This window comes from Pelobates fuscus, chromosome 4, assembly GCF_036172605.1.
Source record: "Pelobates fuscus isolate aPelFus1 chromosome 4, aPelFus1.pri, whole genome shotgun sequence".
NCBI lineage: Eukaryota > Metazoa > Chordata > Amphibia > Anura > Pelobatidae > Pelobates > Pelobates fuscus.
In genome coordinates, this window is record NC_086320.1 from 118,424,336 (window position 1) to 118,446,876 (window position 22,541).

Sequence of the window (22,541 nt, forward strand, 5' to 3'; positions counted from 1 at the left end):
TAACCTCCTAATGTTTTTCGCATGCCTGTCACTTTATCCTGCCTTTATCCCATAACTCTTTTTTCACGCGAGGTGTATTTGTATATGAGGTTGCCAAGGTGACCAGTTTTCCATCTGCCCTGCACGCTAATACGCACAATTGGGGGCGGAGCACTATGGTGATGCGCGCGCATACGCGGAAGTATTTTTGGATACATCAATTAAATACAGTGTCTCCCAGGGGATTAAATCAGAATGTCACATATCATTCCTTTATTTAGAGGTTATCAGCTAATCTATATGTTTTTAATTTGTATGTAAATAAAACATTTTTTTAATGGAATAGAAATAGGGGTATACGTTATGCATATATTTAAGTGTAATGTGTGTATAGTTTATAAATGAGCATGCACTTTACATCTTTTCACGTCATCACTTTATAGCATTTTGCACTAATGTGCATTGTCTATATATAAATATGCACTTTATATGAATAGTATTTTATACTTTATTGTTATTATTATTCTGAACCCTATCACTTTAAGATAGTTGGTACCCCCTATGTTCTAATGAGCACTTTATTAGATATATATATATGTACTGTATTTTAGTACCTGGTCTTGGTGACCAGAACTACTAAAATTTAGTTTTAAGTCCATATAGTTGTTCACAGTATTATTTGTTTATATTTGACTTGTATAGATTATACTTAGAATGTGTAACCTCCTAATGTTTTTCGCATGCCTGTCACTTTATCCTGCCTTTATCCCATAACTCTTTTTTCACGCGAGGTGTATTTGTATATGAGGTTGCCAAGGTGACCAGTTTTCCATCTGCCCTGCACGCTAATACGCACAATTGGGGGCGGAGCACTATGGTGATGCGCGCGCATACGCGGAAGTATTTTTGGTGCCGGCGGGAAGGGACAGTGCAGCACCTGGGTGAGTTTTCTTATTGATTATTGGGGTATATATTGTCATTGTATGTACAGTGTCTTAGTGTCCTGTTGTATTTTTGACCCTGAAGAAGGTCCCGAGCTGGGACCGAAACGTTGGTCGTCATTTTTAAACTGTATCAATAAATGTTTGTTTTAAATCCGGAGAGCTACCTTACTTGGTGGATTTATATATATATATATATATATATATATATATATATATATATATATATATATATATATTGATATCAAAATACATGTAGAACAAAATAATATATATCTATATACATAAGTATATACGTATATATCACTATATATATACCGATATATAAATAAAAATAATAAAAAAAACTTATATACACACATATATATATATATACACACACGTATATTTAATATAATAATTCTATGTATATGTTAATGTAATAATTTTACATAATTAGGTCATTTTATTAATTACAATTTGTGGGACCTGCCTGACAACCCAGGCCAAAAGTCCATGGAATTTAATTTGCTAGCATTAAATTTAACCCTGTAACTTTCCAAGACACCATAAAACCTGTACATGGGGGGTACTGTTTTACTCAGAAGACTTCGCTGACCACAAATATTAGTCTTTCAAAACAGTAAAATGTATTACAACGATGATATCGTCAGTGAAAGTGAAATTTTTTCCATTTTTCACACACAAATGGCACTTACCCGGACTATATAGTTGTGATACGTTTTACTGTTTTGAAACACTAATATTTGTGTTAAGCGACGTCTCCCGAGTATAACAGTACCCCTCATGTACAGGTTTTATGGTATTTTCAAAAGTTGCAAAAGTCAAATATAAGGCTTGCGTTTCAGTTTTTTCACATTTAAATTTGCCAGATTGGTTACGTTGCCTTTGAGACTATATGGTAGCCCAGGAATGAAAATTACCCCCATGATGGCATACCATTTACAATAATAGACAACCCAAGGTATTGCATATGGGGTATGTCCAGTCTTTTTTAGTAGCTACTTAGTCACAAACACTGGCCAAAATTGGCATTTAAATTATTTATTTGCATTTTTCACGCACAAACAAATACTAACACTAACTTTGGCCAGTGTTTGTGACCAAGTGGCTACTTGAAAAGACTGGATATACCCCATTTGCAATACCTTGGGTTGTCTCCTATTGCAAATGGTATGCCATCATGGGGGTAATTCACATTCCTGGGCTACCATACGGTCTCAAAGGTAACGTAACCAATCTGGCCAATTTCAATGTAAAAAAACAGAAAAATGTAACATGCTATATTTGACTATGTAACTTCTCAAAACCCCATAAAACCTGGACATAGGGGGTATTGTTTTACATGTGAGACATCGCTGAACACAAATATGTGTATTTTATTGCAGTAAAAGCAAACAGTATTATGATTTTCACAGTTAGAATGTCACGTAGAACTTTTTTATATTTTATTCCTATTAAATTATCTTTCATACCTAAATATTTGATGTTAAATGAAAGCCCTGTTTCCCCTGAATAAGATGATATATAATAAGTGTGGGTGCACTTAATATGAAAAGTGTGGGTGAATTACGTCGGAACAGACTTATAGCACAAATTCCAGGTTTTCTTTACGTTTTGTTTTAATCACAACGTGTACATTTGGCTCAGTCCTTAAGGGGTTAAGTTACCTCCATAAGAGACATTTAATTTTATTCAACAAACTACATTTAATGGCACCTTTTTAAAACGTGCCTTTTTGAATTTGTAAAAATGACATTAAAAATGAATTCTGGAATGCAAATAACTTTTTTGAAGTAATAACCAACTGTTTATAATTTTCCTGACCTTTATTTTCAAATGATAAACAGACACATATTGATGCAAAGTGCTGGTTGGAATCCGGAGGAGGGGAACAGGGAGGAAAATCTGAATGAAAAGAAATAGGAGTGGCCAATCGATAATGCGGACAGAGCAGGGGGTAACCCTAATAGTGAATTGGAACAAAAAAGAGAGAAATCTGTCCTATAGGATATAGCTCGCAGCGTGCGCAATAGGTAATGAACAGTTAAAATACCCTTTAATAAAATGGGGTAAATATGGTGAGAACCAATTAAACGAAAAAGGTAAAGAGGAGAGTGCAAAGACACACACGAAAAGGAAAGATTAGTGTGTCAAAAAATAACTAAATAATACATGTAACTACTATTGGTGCCCTAATGTCATATGACTAGGCAAGTACTGTAAGTGCCGCAATTGGTCTATATGTTGGTAATTAGTACCACAACGGTAACCATGATCGGTGTAGTGACAAGTGATAGTAACCCAACAGTAGATGAGGCAGATAACAGTAAGGGATAACAAATATCTCGTGGTAACTGTAGTAGTATACGTATAGTTATTAAAATGAAACAGTACCGATATCCTACATAGAGTCAGTATGTCCCCAAAGGAATCTCAATTGGAGAGTAGGAAAGCCATGTATTGGCATGGAGAGTGCCACCGACCAATCTTTAGCTCAAACCACCGGTCACCAAAATGGAGCTTATACACTAGGGTATACAATCCTAGTGGGCAGTGTGAGTGAGAAAAGAGTAGCCGGGTATCGGTTTAACGGAGGGGGTGAGCCGTATACCGACTTGAGGGATGTCGGATTACAGTGTGCCTCCCTCCGGGATAAGCATACATACCCATAAAAAATTATGGTCAATGAAGGTAAAGATCGAGGTTGTTACCCATGGTTGCCGATGTTAGGCAAACTGTATGGGTAAATAAATTATAGTATCACAGGTTAGTCCTGTTTCTTAGACTAACTTGTTTTGACCTATGGTTGCCGGTGTCGGACAAACCAAGGTGGTAACTCGATTGTAAAATCGAGACAAAAAGTATCCTTACTCGACTACCTTACTATAATTGACTATCGTTGCTGGTGTTTTGATAATCAGTGGAAGATACCAAGTGGCCCCCTATTCAATGTATATATATCTGTATGATAAGCAGAAAGTTATAGTACAGGGAGGGTAGAATGGTGCCTTCGTGGGACCCAGGTATAGTAAAGTGGTAGGAGACAAGGAAGAAGGAAGGGTATGTAATAAATGTTTGCCCTAATAGTTCCTTTTCAAAGGTAAGTCCGAAACCTAATTAAACATCCCGTATGTGTGAGGTAGTAAGCCGGGATGCCGGATGATAATAGAGGTATCGCTCGAGTACAAGGTTTTGGTCAACCAAGAGATTTTCGTAGTAATGTCCGAGGAGTCAGGGTAACCTTGAGGTGGACGGGTTAGTGTCAGACCCGAGACCGATAATAGGTGCCACACTTCAGCCCGACACGCGTTTCGCCTGTGTAAGGAGGCTCATCAGGGAGGAAAATCTGGCCCAGGATTAGGCTTCACTATTAAATATTCTCTTATTTATATAGGCATACACACGGACACCAACAAACACATGTATATGACTATTATCGATGGAAGGTGTAAAAGACAATGTATGTTCTGAAGTGGAGTAAATGTAATGGTTTCAGAGATAGTTAAACAGATTTCTGGATACTTAAAAACTATTCAATATATGGTGAAAAGACCTGCTATAATAAAGCCATCTATGTACTGCTGTGAGTTTGAAATAAATGGGTCACTGTGATTAGCTGAAACAGCACAGTCAATCTCTTTACACTTAAGTCTGATACAGGGAGAGTAAATTGGTTCAAACTACAAAGTCAATCTCTTTACCCTTAAATATGATGCAATGAGAGTATAACCAATTCTTTAAAGCTACAAATCTTATTTGGTACAGTTATCTGGTTGAATTATTTAATTTTGTTTTGTATTTCCAATTGACTGACCAATAGACTAATACGATTTAAACGTTGAGTTGCTAAAATAAAACCAAGTAGAGGAACATTTCTAATTCAGCTTACTTTATTCTCATTTTCCAAACTTCACCAACATGTTTGAAATGGGGTTGCAAAATCACCATAACACTCAGTTTAGTTTTTATACCCTACATAGTCTAACCTCACTCCCCCCACCCCCATATATAAACAAAAGACAAATCTAAATTACTCTGCCACCTAGGGGAGTCCATTACATTACAAAAAAAAAAAATTAAGAAATCAAATTATAGCATTCAAAGGGGCTGCTGTAAATGGAATTTACCTATTACACTATATAGAAGAACACAGATATTACTGCAAACAGCAGGGTACTCCCAGATAGACACATTTGGTAGAAATTGTTGCTAATGCAGGAATTATACTAAGCCATTTTTGACATTCAATAAAGTATAGCAACCTCCTGCCGAGTTTTATTGACAGTTTTCACACTATATCATTGCACTGTCTGAAAATATTTGACTTATATTACTTTGAAAATTATTCTTCTCCTGCCTGTTTATAGTTCATTTATTTTATGTGTGCTTTAGCAAGTTACATATATTCATTAAAATGCACCAATGTTTTGAAAAAATCTATACAAAAAATCACTTGGGAGAAAAAAAAGAACAGAAATATCATAGACAGCGCTGTATCTAACTATGGTCATTTGACTTCTGTTGGACTACAGACCCAGAGTTTGCCTTCCCAATAATAAGGGAAATGTTGTTAAATCGCTGAAGGTTAAACATGCAACCCACCAGATATACACAAATTCATAGCTGCCAACAGTCCCAAATTTTCTCCTGACCCAGCACAAATATGTCCCAGAGTGGTGGAAGGAACACTGGTGCAGCCAGGGTAGCCAAACCAGGATGACATTAATGTGGATAGAAATGTTACTTCTTCATTTATTTTTGTGTGTGTCAATGTGTTAGTGTATGTGTGTGTCATTGCGTGTGTTTTAGTGTGTGTTATTGTGTGAATTTATGTGTGTTATTGTGAGTATGTGTCTGTTTAACCCCTTAAGGACACATGACATGTGTGACACGTCATGATTCCCTTTTATTCCAGAAGTTTGGTCATTAAGGGGTTAAATCTATGCGGCGCTTGCCATAGTGCCCCTGGAAATCAAAGGTTGGCTATGCAAATGCATGCACAATGCTACACGTACTGCTTATGGTTAAACTTCCACAGAAAACCCACAGATTATTGAAATAAATGTCAAATCTCCAGCAAATTAGTACTGTGATCTTGGCCTGTTTCATGACCTCTACAAGAAATGACAGCTAAGCCACATATGTCAAGCTTCATCTACTTAAAAATAGTACATATAGATTCCTATAGACATAGTGCTGAGGTGCAAAGAACCTGGCAAAGCATTGAAAAAGAAAGCTCATATGAAAATTGAAGGCATTTATGGAACAAATATTTAAATCACAGAAATTAAAAGGGACAATTTGGGGAGGTCTGGAGATTATAAAAGGCCATTAAATCAGCTAACAAATATAAGTGTCAAGTAAGTTAAAAAAGAAAAGTAAAATTGAAAGAGAAGTCAAGTCAGTAAAAACATTCAAAATACTTTAAGCTGCTCCGTCAAGTGTTTTATTTTAGCTTAGTAGAATTCTTTCAAAAAAATCTTATTCAAAATATGTAGAGTTTTTAATTTATTATAGACTATTTTACTTTAAAAGCCTCCTTTCAGAAGGCTCTGCAGGGACCAGTCAAAATGTAAATGAACCACTAGTACTTGAGTGTATGTCACTTATCTTAAAATCCAGTGCATCGCATCAAATCGGGTTATATGGCACAGGAGGACAATCAGAACAGGACTGAATCACACCTTTTTAAATTTGAAATATTAGATTTTTTACACAAAATAAAAAATGTGTACAGGTCTTGTATGACATGCAAATAATAGTAAACCACAAGGAAGAACAACATTATAAACACATTTCTGCTGGAATAAGTACAAGATCTCTACAGGTAATGATGTATAAGTAGAGTTACCATATCCACTATGCTTTCAGGGACACATATCATGTATACATATTGATGGGCAGCACATGGAATGTGTAGCCCAGTAGGATGTATAATTCATCAAAAGGTGTATAAGATTAAAGGGACACTATAGTCACCAGAAAAACTATAGCTTATTATATTTGTTCTGGTGAGTATAGTCTGTCCCTGAAGGCTTTTTACTGTAAACACTGTCTTTTCAGAGTGTTTACATTACAGCCTAGGGACACCTCCAGTGGCCACTTGTCAGAAGGCTACTAGAGGTGCTTACTGGGGAGACATTCCGTTTCTCCACCCTATGCATGGAGACACTGAACTTTCCTCATATAGATGCAATGATTCAATGAATCTCTGTGAGGAGATGCTGATTGGCAACTTCTGATGATGTCAGTCAAGGAGGCAGATCAGGGGCAGAGCCTGCACCAGCAGACTGGGATAAAAGTAAGATTTTACTATATTTAGGGTGGCAAGCTGGGCTAGATAGAGTTTTTTAACACTATAGGGTCAGGAATACATGTTTGTGTTCCTGACCCTATATTGTTCCTTTAAGTAGTTAGGCAATGAAGAATCCTGCTGAATTTGCATTAAAAATACTTCAGGACAATTCTTTTTGTGCGTTTTCATATATATGACAAAACTATATGTGTATATGTGGATCTGATGACCCTTGTATAATCACATACATAAAGTATCTGCTTATACATGCTGCAGGATAAAAAAAAAAATAGAAAAGTTGAAATTTTAGCCAGCCTTTTTGTATTTTGCTGTGGACAGCCTTTTTGTATTTTGCTGCATAGTACATAATCTATGAATGGATAAACTGATGGGAAGTAATGGGCTAATACTCGTTTATTTGCCCTACGCAAGTAAGCGAGCTGCTCTAGAAAAAAACAAAAACAAATATAGCTAGGCCCATAGAATGGAGAGGTTTAATAATTAGAAAATGATTTATTAAATAGAAAACGTAGTTCCAAAAAGGCTGGATACCTGTACAGGTCCACCATTTGTGATCAACAGTACCCCTGGAGACACATAGGTGTCAACAATGTGAGGAATACTGTGGATACATTTTTGACAACCTGTCTGGTGTTAAATACCTTTTTTTTGTAATAACTTTTTATAAACTCCAAAATAACAGATTTAAAACACCACACAAATGAATACAGAGAGAAATGGGATACAAATTTTACTATGCAATACATTTTAGGGGATTCTATAGTGCCAGGAAAACAAAGCCATTTTCCTGGCACTATAGAATCCTACAGTGCCCCCCTTCCTCGTGACTCCCTCCCTCGTGCTGAATCAGTCTCCACTCACGGCGCTGACGTTAGTGGTGGAGACCTAATGAGCATGCGCGGCGATGGCATGCTTGGATTAGGATTTCCCCACAGAAAAGCATTAATCAATGCTTTCCTATGGGGAAAAATCTGACGCTGGAGGTCCTCATGCAGAGCGTGAAGACGTCCAGTGTCATATACTGGACCAAAGGTCCGTTTCAAACTAGAAAGCCCTCTAGTGGCTGTCTTGTAGACTTGTAGACAGACACTAGAGGTGGAGTTAACCCTGAGAGGTAATTATTGCAGTTTCTTAGAAACTTCATTAATTACCACTGCAGGGTTAAGGGACATGGGACATTGCACCATGACCACTTCAATTAGCTAAAATGGTCTGGGTGCCTACAGTGTCCCTTTAAACTTTTCTAAAATTACATCTGCAACCAATACTATGCTTTGAGCTCTGAAATTGTAGGTAATCTATTTTTTTGTTAAAAGAGTAGCTTTAAATCATTACTCCTTATCATACATAACTTCAGTTTTCGCCGATACCCTTAGACTCCACCTACTTCCCTTCCCCTCAGACTATCCACCCTCACTCCACCCCTGTCCCTTCCCACTATCTCTCCCCGCCCATCTTGCCCATCATACCTGCCATCCCACCAGTTCATCTCCCCTATGTCCCTCCCCGGCTTCCATACTTTTTCAGCTTCACTACATATCCCACAATACACCATCCCATCACATTTAAAATGGCCGCCGGTCACATGACCGGTATTTTTTCAAAATAAAGTTTAATATAAGCCTCGTTTTTAATATTTTTATCAGCATCTATCAACTATATACCCATATCTAAAGCTCTCTTTTTATTTTTTTTTAGTAATTTTAATAATATCAACAATATTTCTGTTTTATTCACCCTTATATGACATCATATTGGCTCCAAATTTGTAATTTAGGTAATTATCTACACTCCCTATATAAATCCTAGCAAGCCAGTCAGTTTTTTTTTACCTCCATTTGAAAAAGCCTTTTAAGGTGAAACGCATTGTGGTTTATATCTGGATATTTTATATTGTTTGAATAAAGGTATTTTGGTTACTTTCTGTGTCATTTTGCTCTTTTTTTATTCTACATCCACAAGTGACTACAATATTCGCTATTCATACTCCTGGAATTTTATCTTGTGAGCACTATTTGTCGTTTCTTTTTATATTTTATGGTCCACACATGACTGAGGCTTAATGTGGGGATTGTACCACTGTACGCCATCTATACATGAGTTAGTTCAAGCTCCATAAAACGTGAGTAGGACTATATCTTATCTATTTTACATACTGCACCATCATCTCCTTTCTTTTTCCATATACAGATCCACTGCTGATCATCTCTGACATCCCCATAAAAGAATCCCGCTAAATCCTCCGGATACCACCCCTGGCAAGTGTACATTTGAATCCACATTGGAATACTAGTTTTGGACTTATCCAACATTTCAGTATATATATATCAATATTTTTCCTATTTAAGTTGTTTTTCATTGTACCTTAGGGGATAATTACTCTGTGGCGCTACCCCTTCTGTTGTTTTTACTTTGTTTTCTGTCTCCATAAGTGGGGAAGAGGGATCCCTATTTCTGGGGTTAGCTGCCTCACAATAATATTATTTTATTACTAGTAAGTGTTCTCAACGCTGTCCCTTTCTCTATATCTCCTATTTCTCAAAATATATTAATGTCCGAAAAACATTTTTTTATCATCATTTCACATTTAAGTTTGGAAATTTTTGACAATATTTCCACATATCTTTTACATTGAGCAAACTTGGTCAAGAAATGACAAAGCAAGAGACATATCTACTGGGAGTAGCCGGCTGAATTATGTAATCAAGTCTGTACTTTGCACAATAAATAATGTATTGGTAAATAATTAGATGATCCAACGAGGTCATTCTGAACCAATGCACCATGCGGTGGTTGGCTCTTCCAATGGTAATACATGAATTGTTCTGGGAATGACTCAAGGGCATAGCATAAAATGGATGTGTATTGTAATTGCGTCCATCTAATTAAAAATACATTAATTTGCAACCTTTCTGTCATAAGACAAAAAGAACATGACAAGTCAGCAAACAAGATGAAATTGTATTAGGAAAGCATGGAGCAGTGGTAACATTTTATGTTTTTGACTAAATTTAGCAAATGAGACAGTTTTTAGAAGCAAATGTACAATTATCCAGTATAATCCCTATACCGTGTTAGTCACTTGTAAAATTAGTAATCTTCAGCTTTACAAGTTCCTAAATGAGCACAGTAATTTGGCACTATGGCAACCGTGCCTTCTAAATGTTTTCCTGCTATCACTCACAACTGAGCTGTTCACTGAGTGGAAAGGGAGATGAAAGATTAGTTTTCATTTTCTGTTAGGCATAAGGCACATCTGTGAATAAATCCTCATATTTAGGTTTTAAAGACCTCATAAATATTGATAAGCAATAACACGCACTTGTAAAATCAATATCAAGGGTTTATGTGCATACATGCTCTGCTAGGAGCAGTTAAAGATCAAATTAGTGATCACACTTGTTCAACCCTTGATGAGTCACAAGACACTGTAATAGCCAACAATCCATATAGGTATACAATATCACAAGTTATAAATTGCTGGATAAGTAAAATCTCTTCAAGTGAATATTTAAAGCCATGTTAGTGCTTATGCATGTTAAAAGGAACACTATTACAGTGCACTGTAGTTGGTATGGTGCCCATAGTATCCTGCCCCGTTGCAGAGTAAATAGTCAAACAGTTTGACAACTCACTTACCAGGACAGTTGGGGGACCTGCATTAGCTTGATTATCCTTCTCTTCTTTCACATGTCACACATTCAGTATTTAGTGATTAAAAATCCAAGTGTGCATTTATTTACATAGAAACGTGGAATGTGACGGCAGATAAGAACCATTTGGCCCATCTAGTCTACCCAACATTTGTCATGCCATTTCCTTACACTGCATGTAATACAGGTGTATTTTCAGCTATTCCTTACTTTAACCTTGATTTAATAAGCTTTCCAAATGTCTTTAATGATGACTTCTGTAGATAATTAGTTTGAAAAGTTTTTCTAACAGTATTGAATTATATGAAAAGCTTATTAAGTTGAGGCCTTTGTTAAATGTCTGTAGAGTTCTATTAACACTACAGGCATCCATGCCATCAGAGCAATGCCTGGACTGTGTTTGTGCCTGCCTTGCTACAAGAACTGCTGGCAATTGCTTCTTCCGATGGTTGGGTTACCCCAGACTTTGATGGAAGGGTGAAGCTCCTGTCACTCTCCCTTACATCATTAGGACTGCATTTCGATTCCAGGTGCAGACAGAATACAAGAGGGAGAGGGAAAACAATTTGGCTGCTGCTTGGGTATAGCATTTGCCCTGGTACTCCCCCTCTGGATCGCCAGTACCAGCCTGCTCCAAACTCCAGTGGCTACTGGGATTTTTCCCTGTATCCGGGTGGGCCAGTCCAGCCCTGTCCCTGTGCATGCACTTCTTATCCCCCATGCTTCTCTATGAGATGAAGAAGTGATGTCAGTATGATGACATGGTGGGAGCAGGAACAGGTGGCTGCTGCAAGTAAGTCATCAAATTGGAAAATAGGTAAGCAAACACATTCTCCATTTTTTACATTTAATTAAGGGAACCTCTGATTCTAAAAAGGGAGAACACTCTTTCATTAGGAATACATTTGTATTCCTAAAATTATAAAAATGTGTGTTAGGCGTAAATTTGTTTAGGTTGTGTTTTTATACATATATAACCCAACCTTCAGTCACAGGAGCTTGGCAAGGCGATCAGTCTTAGTGGGGTAAAGTAAATATGTCCCCTCACTCGCTTATTATTGAACATGCCACCTCCAATAAGTAACACACTAAAAGCTGAGAAAATATTTTTTGGATGATAATTATATTATCCTAAGCAGTGAGTTATGAAAACGTACTTATATAAAAGCTGGGAGAACTCTAAAATTCTATCAGTTTCATCCATGAAACGTGAATTGAATAACCCAAGCAGTTGTTTGTTTTGTGCTAAACTGTATGAGAATAAAATAAGAAAAAAAAATTATATAATTCATATCATTCTTGGCTATCGCAAAAGGATCCAAGGCATTGATTCAATTCTAGCTGATCAAATTTATCATCAGTTGTTGTACTCCTGATTAGCCATTTGGATAATCTGGATAATTTAATTAAAACAGTTACATGCTTATTGGAAGCCAAAAAATATTTGTTTGCATATCAAATCTGAAGGTTCTATTTTACATTGAAAAGCACTAGCAGCCAGTAGGCAGATAGTTAAAAGAAAGCATATAGGCGTTTATATGAAATAGTGTCTCCCCATATCCCCCATCAATGACCAATGGGTGGGAGCTGTTAAAATAAACACGAGGTACCTATTGACTCCCCCCAGCCCTTACCAGTCAACTGTGAGATGGGCTCTTGATATAAAAATAGCCCCATGGGACTTAATGTCACCCTCCGCTGCTTCCATCAGTGAACAACAGGTGGGATCCTAATTATAATGATAGGGCTACCTAAGGTACCTTCACCTAAAAAAATGGTGCCATGAAGGGACACTATAAGCACCAATACAACTTTAACTTATTGGGGTGATTATGGTGTGTAGATCATGCACCTGCAACTTCCCTCTTCAGTGACTGAATAATATCATTTTATGCAGCCCTTGTCACACCTCTGCATGTGACCTACACAGTCTCTCTACGCAATTCCTGTAATAAGAGTAAGCAATTAAATGTCCTTTATTGCACAGTCTTTTTAATCTAGAATTTCTTATCTCCTGATATGATAGCCTGGTAGAGCCTGCACGTGTCCCCTGTCTATAATTAAGTTCAATTAACAAAGCAGGAGACAAAAACGTATAAATAAACACACTGTGCTGTCACATCTGCTTGAAAATTAAACATTTTTTTTTTCGTATAGGTTGTGTAAATTACAGCCATAGGAGACATGGCTATGGCAAAATTGATTTAACTCCTAAATGGCAGATAATTTTGATTTAAACACTAAAACTGCTTCATTAAGTTAAAGTGATTTTGGTGCTTAGAGCATCCCTTTCATAAAAATAAATATGCCTCCAGGTGGCAAAGGTCACCAAGCCCCACACCATCACCCAAATAAAAAATACCCTACCTATGCCTATCACCGTTATAACAGTGAGAGGAGCCCAATAAATCTAATGCATGTAAAAATATATATATGAACTCAAATGTCTTCTTTCTTCTTAACCCCTTTAGGACCAAACTTCTGGAATAAAAGGGAATCATGACATGTCACACATGTCATGTGTCCTTAAGGGGTTAAATATCTTACCCCAAAAGAGGCCAAAATAAAATCCTTAAGATCACAACACAACTCTTAAAATAAAAAAGACTGCAAAAAAAAAAATCATGAGAAAACAAAAAACATGACACTTTAAAAATAAATCATGTTGGACTCTACACAGACTGGGAAAAGCCTTTAAGGCATTCCCACGCTATGCAATATCAGTCAGAATGTTCTGATTGGTTAGCTTGTAAGTCAATGCGTCAAAGTGCTCTGACAGGCAAGTCTTACTTCTCTCGAACAGCTAATCGTTGTTTAGTCGACTTAAACCTTCTTTATACTAATATGGTGTGTTAGTCATTAATTAGCAGTTTTATTTCAAACAGCCAACCCGTTTATTAGGTTTAGCTGTTGAAATTCCATTTAGAATAAAAACCAATTGGAACTGGAAAAAAATTGTCTTATAACAGTCAATATTTATCAAAAGTTTTGGAAGTATTGTCTTGTGAAAATGTCTGTTTCCATCTGTTCCCTTTCATTTTACTCCATATAATTAAAGCTAAGAATCAGTCAATAGATCTCTATAATCTTATTATTAATTGATTCCCAACACAGTCTCTTTAATTAATAAAAAAAAACATGAATGCTGGTTTAAAATGATGGTGATTGTGCAATTCATAAATAAAATATCCGGTAGTCAATTTAGCCTTGATGCTTAATGTACTGAACTGGTAACACACTGCAAATTCTGGGACAACAGTTTTTTATTTTGCTCATTAAAATTGTAGAATTAAATACATTAAACTACTGGTACCCAAAAACATACCTGATCAGTGCCTACTGTGATTGCTTCACATCCCATGAAGTCATTATGAGTGACACACTGGCTTATTCAAATACCTAAAAGGATCATAAACAGAGCAGAATGTAAGGCAGTTGAAAAAAAACATACAGATCATTTTCCAATATATTCTTCAGAACTAAAAATGGTATAACAGAAATTCAAAGTGTAATTAATAATAGCACTCCTCAGTATCAAATATTGCATTGATTACCGTAATTCTCTCCTAATTGGTCTCCCCAGAAGCCGTACCGCCCCCCCTACAATCTCTGGTAAATGCTGCTGCCAGGCTGATCTTTCTCTCCTGTAGCGCCTCTCACACCTCACCCCTCTGTCGATCCTTACACTGGCTTCCTGTACCCTACAGGGATCAATTTAAAATACTAAACCTTACCTATAAAGCCCTAACCAACTCTAGCCCCTCTTCCATTTCTTCACTGATTCATAGGTATGCCCCCTCTGGGTTTCTCTGCTCTACTGGCGACCTTCTCCCGTCTGCTGATCGCACCCTTTCTGCAAATTCACGCCTGCAAGACTTCTCACAGGTGGCTCCTTTCCTTTGGCACAGCCTGCCTACCACTGTCAGACTCTCCTCTAGTCTTCAATCCTTTAAGAAGTCCCTCAAAACCCATCTTTTTAGGTATGCTTATGACCTCCAAGAGTAACTTCTATCTCTCAATCCTTCCTCTCGCTCTTCCCTACAGGGCGACACTCCCACATCCAGCTCTGCTACTTTCCCACCATGTCTATTTGCTGTCTATATCAATGCCCTTCCTATTCTGTTTTTATACCCCACCTCCTCTAGATTGTAAGCGCGTTTGAGCAGGGTCCTCAAGTACCTATTGTTCCTGTTACATTTTATTATTGTCTCATTTGGTAAATTCCCCTTTTATTGTAAAGCGCTGTGGAATAAGCTGGCTCTATATAAATACCAATAATATTAATAATAATATTAATAATAATAATTAAAGGGACAGTGAGCTGAATCCATTCCTTTTCTGAACAAATTTGAAATCCGGTTTCTCTACCTCTGAGAAGACCAGAAGCACTCGGGCACCCATGGGACCCAGGTAAATGGCAAACCATGCTTAAGTAGTATAAAGGAACACTCCACAGAAGACTTAGAGCACTTAAGTGCTTTATGTGTCAGGATATGCTCATTGTAACTGCAGTTTATAAAAGTGTGATTTCTACTTGAAATTGGCACTTTTAGAAATGATTGGAGAAACTCCTTCATCTTCTGCTTTTGTTAGATTCAAAGAGCTAACGGAGGTGGCGGACAAACTCTGCAAAAAGAACCTTAAATGCTCCTCTACTTAGATATGTGGGATATACCTTCTTGTGCTGGAGCATGCCAGTTTATAAAGAATAGATCACATCTCTAACTAGGACATATTTTGCATTAAAATGTCTTCTTGTCTAAAATCGAGTAAGCTGCTCAATTTAATTTAGTTGCATAGTGACATACACTTCCACACATGTCTTTCTTCATTTTCTTCAAAGCCATAATGTAGAGCACCTTTCAACTTTTGCCATGGTTTTCAACAGATTATTAATAGTGTTTAGATATTTTTCCTTGTTATTTTATTTTTTTACAGTTACAAAAATGTCTGAAAACATTCACCAATCAATAAGCACTAGTTCACGAGTGATCACAGTGTATCCGAAAAAAAATCTGAAGGGTTTATTAATATGCAATTATATTTAGTTTTTAGCTATAAAGTACATCATAATTTATTTTATTGTGTTTTTCATTATGTCTATCTATCTATCTATCTATCTATCTATCTATCTATCTATCTATCTATCTATCACAGAAGTGTTGTATTTAAAGGAGATGGTGTCTGCTATAGAATTAAAGTACATAATTCCAGCAATTCCTTCTAGGAGCTTCCCAGCCAATGATAAAAAACAAACAAACTTGAACAATAGATGCATATGTATTGTTTAAAGGGACACTATTGTCACCAAAACAACTACAGCTTAATGTAATTGTTATGGTGAATATAGTCAGTCCCTGCAGTCTTTTTGCTGTAAACACTGCTTTTTCAGAGAAAAGGCAGTGTTTACATTACGGTCTAGGAACGCCTCTAGTGGCCACTCCTCAGACTGCCACTAGAGGTGCTTCCTGGATCAGTGCTGCACAGTGTGCAGCACTGCTATTTAGCATCTCCACACTCTGCATGGAAATTCTGAACTTTCCCCATAGAGATGCCTTAATTGAATGCATCTATATGAGGATATGCTGATTGGACAGGGTGGCTTTTTACTCCACCCTACCCCAACTACTTGTTTGAAATCATCAGAATTGACTATCTCAGCCAAACCAATGCTTTACTATGGGAATACTATCTGCATTGGGATTGGTTGAACTCATCAATTCTGATGATGTCAGTCAAGGAGGTGGTTCGGAAAGGGACCACGCCAGCAGGTGCATGCAGTACTGGAAATAAGTTGCATTTTTACTATATTTAAGAGGGAAAAGGGGGTGGGGGCAAGAAGGCTAGTGTTTTTTTTTTTTTTTTTAACACTATAGAGTCAGGAATACATGTTTGTGTTCCTGACCCTATAGTGTTCCTTTAATATTTAACTTATCTATTATGTATATCCAGTCCAAGGCTGCAGGTATATCATATGAATTGTGTCTAATTGTGTTAAATGTATTTGTGTGATTTATGTAACAGTATCTCTATTGATATTCTGTCACACACACCCACTCAGAAGTTACATGGACATCAAAGGATTTATATTTGACTCATAATGTAAATTATGCAAGATGGTTAATGGAGCATTAGGGAAAATAATACCATCTCTAAGTTATGAAGTTATCATGAATTCATAGAGCCTATCAATGACAATTGTTTCCCTTAAAACACAGTTCATTGTTATGTATCCTCTGTATGTATATGTCAAATTGTCCCTATATATATATATATATATATATATATATATATAGAAACTGAATATCAGCAGGAAAGAAATGCCTATTCTTCGATATAATCACCCTTGCAATCACAGAGGTATAATTTTCTTTTTAGAGCATTGAAAACAGATGTTTCTATACTATACAACAGGAAGTGAATAATGTATAAAAAAATTATTTGCAAATTCGAACGTTCTCTTTCGAAGATGGGAAGCATTTACATATAGTTATGAATGTTACAAGATATTTTCACATATAATAAACATGTTCTAGTTATTGATCCCATTATTGTGTGTTATAATACCTATGTATCGCTGTAACGTGTTTGTAGTGAGTCTGATCATTTGATGAAACCCTCTGATATAAATAGATGAATATAACTTGACTACTCCAGAAAAAAACGGCTCTAGTGGCTGTCAGCATGCCCTGCAGCATGGCAGTGATTTACATTGCATGGTTAAACAGACAGAGATAAAGAACCCTTATAATATGTTTCAGAAATGAAATATTGTTAATATGATGACACATTTTAACGGAATACATTTGTTTAATCAAATATTTAATTTTTATGATACTCTCTGTTTAAAGCTATCACACTCAACGACACTATAGATTATTTTGCGAGTCTAACTATATGACTCAGGTTTGGTGAAGGTCCTGCAATGTTTCTGGTGATACCAGAAATGATTATTGACACAACAACAATGCTCATTCTCACTATTACAACTGGGGATGAATGGAACCAAGTCAAATTAGTAAACTGTCCCAGAAGAGTGGGAGAAAATGTAGGACCGACCAATTCAGCATTAACACCCAAAAATTGTGGAAAGACATTTTGCAGTTTTTTAAAATAATGTTTTCATTTTTTTTCCAAATTTTTTCCCCCCAGATTATTTTGAATATAAACATGTGTCAAAAAAGCAATAAATACATGTTTGTAACAAAAACTATTTTATTGTAGAATCCCTCCAATCACACAGCTTGTTGGAGAAATGCATTTCTGATAATCATTCCATTTACTAGATCTCTATTGTAGAAGATTACTAAGCCACGTAGATAATGACACATTGCCTATTGGGTACAACTTGAACATTAAACTAAATGAGTAAATGGGAAAGACTTGAAATTCCCTCTAGCATAAAAACAACCTCCTTGAACCAGAGCAGAACTAATGAAAAGTAGAAAAAATATTTTCAGAATCTTTTCACATTTCAGCTTTCATATTCACAGAGCCAATTATTTTCTGTACTGGATATTTTGCTGTTGGTGGGGGACTTTACAAAATTACTTGGCCTGAATATTGAAATCTGTGATCAGTTGTGTTAATGGGTTACTGAGCACCAAATCTACTGATTGGGAATGCTGTCCTTTTTATCTGACAATGTTAAAATTGCTGATTCACAGTCACATGCACAGTTCCAGGCAATCAGTCACACACACACACATAGTCACACACACAGGTACAGTCAGTGACACACACAGACAGACACCGGCAGACACACAAAGACACAGGCAGAAAGTCACACACACAGTCACAGGCAGACAACCACACACACACACACACACACTTACAACCAGACAATCACACACACAGTTAAAGGCAGCCAAATACACATTTATAGGCAGTCACACACAACTACAGGCAGACAGCCACACACATCCACAAGCAGGATGTCACACACAGTCACAGGTAGGCAGTCACACACAAACAGTCACAAAAAGTCACACACGTAGTTACAGACAGACAGCCATACACACCCACCCACCCACACACACACACACATATAGTTACAGGCAGATAGTAACAGACACAGCCACACACAGTTACACACACACATGGTTACAGTCTACATCTTAGCAAACAAATGTGGTGCCCCTTTGGATGTGTCCATTGGAAAGCATAAATTGAGGAGAGTCTCTGTAGCAGTAAGTATTGCAGTTAGCATATTAATCTCCCATGTTAAAATTAGTGTGGGAACTACCGATATGGGTGTACTGTGGCGTAGTGGTTGACTTAACACGATGTAGCCATGTGGTGGAACTGAATCCCTATAGTTGGTTCCTGAGATTGGTACATTTTTTTTTTTTTTTTTATTAAACATCAGAAATTGGTATTTAATTTGTGTTCTCTTAGTCCTTAAGAGCTTTGATGTCAAATACCAAATCATCATTTGTTTTTTTCTAATTCCATGATATCTTTAAGTATTGTGCAGTACTCAATAACATTATACCATTCCTGGGGAATTTTATTTTATCTGAAATAAACTAGATATCTTGTGAAATTCCTCAACATTCATTCCATATCCGTGTGCTTACTATATTTAATTACGCAAAAGATGTGGGATCAGTCTTTCTCATTTATACAACCAACCAATTACACTATAGGAAACTGTTGATGGGTAAATATTATATATATATATATATATATATATATATATATATATATGTGTGTATATTTTTTTATTTTTATTTATTTAAAGAGGGAAAACCACCTAGGTCACCACTGTGAAATTGCCATTCGCCCAGGGATTCCATATGCTATGATACACCTCAAGATTACCAGAATTAGTATATACCGCTTTTTACATCAGACTTTCATAATTCACCTGAGTTTGGATCTCAGTCCAACAATGGATTATAGATGTATTCCAGCATCTAGTGATACATATGAATTAGAATTTGTATCCCCAGCATATGAAACTATTTATTATTGTTAGGTAGGTCTAGATGGAAATTAAAGGTATGAGATGTTATTCAAAAAGTAGAACCAATCATTTTACTAATAACTCATTCTAGTATCTTCTCAAAGGCAGGAGCTTTATACATTCCCACCATATGTGTTTGAAATTTAAATACTTTTTCAGGAACCATATACCATCGGTGTAGAATCTTAATGTAATTTTCATAGATGATAATTTTATGAATTATTTTCTTGGTTAACTTGAATGGTTTTGCCCATCCTTCAGCTGAGAATTCTATTTCAATGTCCTGTTCCCATTTCATGATACTATTTAATTTCCTTTTAGGTTTACGTTCATAGAGTATATTTTTTTATTTTTATTTTTATTTTTGAGATTACGTTTTTGTTCCCCTCTATCGAGACTATTTTATCAAAGGTCTAGAGCTATTGTTTTGTTTCTCAGGATGTTTTTTTATTTTAAGGTGGGCTAAGAGGGTATTCCTTTCCTGTATTTCTTCAAATGATTTTAGATTATTTCTAAAAAAAGATCTCCCAAAAGTTTTAATCCCGTCTCTTTCCATTTGCGTAGGTTTGTATCTAAAAGATACCTCATCAGTACATCTATTGGTGCCGAGCTGAGATATTATTATTTTTTTTTTAAAATACTTTATTTTTGAGTAAAGCACTTGACATATACAGCATATACAATAAACATTGCTAGAGTTATGTTATTTCAAACAGGTTTCTTGGTGTTGATACATGCCATGGTCCATCTCAGTCATGTGTGGCTTATCATTCCGGTTTGTCAAGTTATATTTGTTTTGTTTTTTATTTTTATATATTGTAATATACAACTGTAACAACAGTCCGTCAACTAAGTAACCAATCTTTTCAACGATGCTTACTATGACCTATGTATCTGTCTACCTTTCCGGTAGGGCTTGTGGCACCTGTCTCCTATTATTTTTTATTTTATACCATGTTTTTAGATAGTTCATAGACCTAAATAGGTCTATAAGATTTTGTTTTGAACATTTAACTTTTTAAAGGCTGGAGTATCTAGCCAGATTATCCAAGAAGGCTCTAAATGTTCCAAATCTTGTTTCTTAGACATGTGTAAGTCGTTTAGTTCCGAATTTCCGAATTGTTGAATTTTCGAAGTTCCAAACCAAATTGCCGAAGTGCCGAATTGCTGAATTACCGAATTGCTGAAGTGACGAATTTCAGAAGTGCCGAGCCGATTTACCAAAGTGACGAATTTCGGAAGTGGCAAATTTCTGAAAAGTGGCGAAAACAAGAGAGGGAGGGAAAATGACGTGAATGAGGACAGGAATCTAACCCTAACCCTACCCCTAACCGTAACCCAACCCCTAACCCTACCCCTAACCCTAGATGTGTAAGTGGTTTTGGTGGTTAGGGTTAGGGGTTAGAGGAAGGGGTAGGATTAGGGGTAGGGGCTAGGGTTAGGGAATTGCCGAAGTCCTGAATTGCCGAAGTCCCGAATTTCAGAAGTGCCGAACCGAACCACATTTTTTGCCCATGCACATCCCTATTGTTTTTCAATTTCTTTCCAGGCTGTTTTATCTGAATTTTTTAAAATTCTAATCTAAAAGATGCATGATAATAATTGCAACATGTTTCATGAATACATCTTGAAATTAAACTCCACCGTCCTTTTGATTATCACAAAGAATTTTATAAGAAGTTCTTTTTTTTTGTTTTACCCCATACAAATTTCAGGAAAGTTTCCTGAAACTCGCTCAGGATCTTTTTGGGTATCCTCAGTGGAATAGAGCGCATTAAATATTCAATTTTAGGTATATTACAATCTTTTATTACAATAATTCAACCCAACCATGAAATATATAATGGTTTCCATTTGGATAATGAGTTTTTTTATTTCTTGAAGAAGAGCGGGGTAGTTATTCTGAATAATTTTATTTCAATTAAATCCCAATCTGATTTCCAGGTAATTCAAAGACTCGGCAGTCCAATTAAAATTATATTTCTCTTTTATAATATTTAACTCTGAATCCGATACTTTGTAACATATGTCATAAGAGTTAGTAAACTTATTTCTATAGTTTGATATGATGAAAAATCATTTATACACTTAAGTGTAGCCGGAATTGATACCTCTGGGCTAGCAAGAGTGAGAATTACATAATCTGCATAGAGTGAAATTTTGTATTGATGATTATTTTTTAAATTTCCATTATCTCTTTTGATTGTATAATCATTGTGGCTAGGGGTTCGATAGTGAGGATGTAGAGAATGGGGGCAAGTAGACAGCCTTGTCTTGTCCCGTTGTTTATCATAAATATATCAGAATTAGAGATGTCGCGAACATAAAACCCGTTAACATAAAACATAAAACCCGCAAATGTTCGCGAACGGGAAAACCGGGCGAACCGCCATAGACTTCAATAGGCAGGCGAATTTTAAAACCCACAGGGACTCTTTCTGGCCACAATAGTGATGGAAAAGTTGTTTCAAGGGGACTAACACCTGGACTGTGGCATGCCGGAGGGGGATCCATGGCAAAACTCCCATGGAAAATTACATAGTTGATGCAGAGTCTGGTTTTAATCCATAAAGGGCATAAATCACGTAACATTCCTAAATTGTTTGGAATAACGTGCTTTAGACTCCTCTCTCTGCTTTGCCTCTCTCTGCGTTATTATAAGGTGTGTTAAGTAGTACTAT

The 22,541-nt window shown here is 36.3% G+C and overlaps 1 protein-coding gene across 2 annotated transcripts in view; it reads right to left on the reverse strand.

The window, feature by feature from the left end:
- DLGAP1 (DLG associated protein 1) overlaps nucleotides 1-22,541 on the reverse strand; it is a 614,261-nt gene that overhangs the window by 321,657 nt on the left and 270,063 nt on the right. For both annotated transcript variants that reach the window (XM_063451516.1, XM_063451517.1), the window contains exon 4: nucleotides 14,218-14,291. The gene's annotated coding sequence lies outside the window, so the exon portion shown is untranslated. The remainder of the gene's footprint in view (nucleotides 1-14,217; nucleotides 14,292-22,541) is intronic.